General features: G+C 31.9%; 1 protein-coding gene across 1 annotated transcript in view; it reads right to left on the minus strand.

Moving 5' to 3' along the window:
* Positions 1 to 414, minus strand: part of LOC119590900 (enhancer of mRNA-decapping protein 4-like) — a gene marked incomplete in the record, with an annotated part of 21,972 nt that overhangs the window by 11,260 nt on the left and 10,298 nt on the right.

Consider the following 414-nt stretch of genomic DNA (forward strand, 5'->3'; position numbering starts at 1 on the left):
AATAAATGTATAAGCAATTAAATAAATGGATTAGGAAACCTTAACATTAAAGTAATAGAATATAAATATGTAAAAAAATAAAAACAGTGAAATATTATTTCCTTTAATCAACAAGAGACTTACACTCACACAAATTTACTTCTTGATATAATCATTCTATAAAACCCACATTCCTCATATACAAACTTTCAACAAACAACCAAATTTATCAGCTAACAAATAATCTAACAAAACACACACACACAAAAAACAATATATACTCTCTACATGAAACCCAAAAGTCACAACACTTAGATTCAAAGACAGAGAAATCCTTATGCCGATCTGCCACACTGGCCTGTAGGATGGGGCAGATCAGAAGCAACGTACAGGCCCTTTGTGTACTTTTCTCACTCACAGGGCCATCTAAACAGA

This window comes from Penaeus monodon, chromosome 28, assembly GCF_015228065.2.
Source record: "Penaeus monodon isolate SGIC_2016 chromosome 28, NSTDA_Pmon_1, whole genome shotgun sequence".
Lineage (NCBI taxonomy): Eukaryota > Metazoa > Arthropoda > Malacostraca > Decapoda > Penaeidae > Penaeus > Penaeus monodon.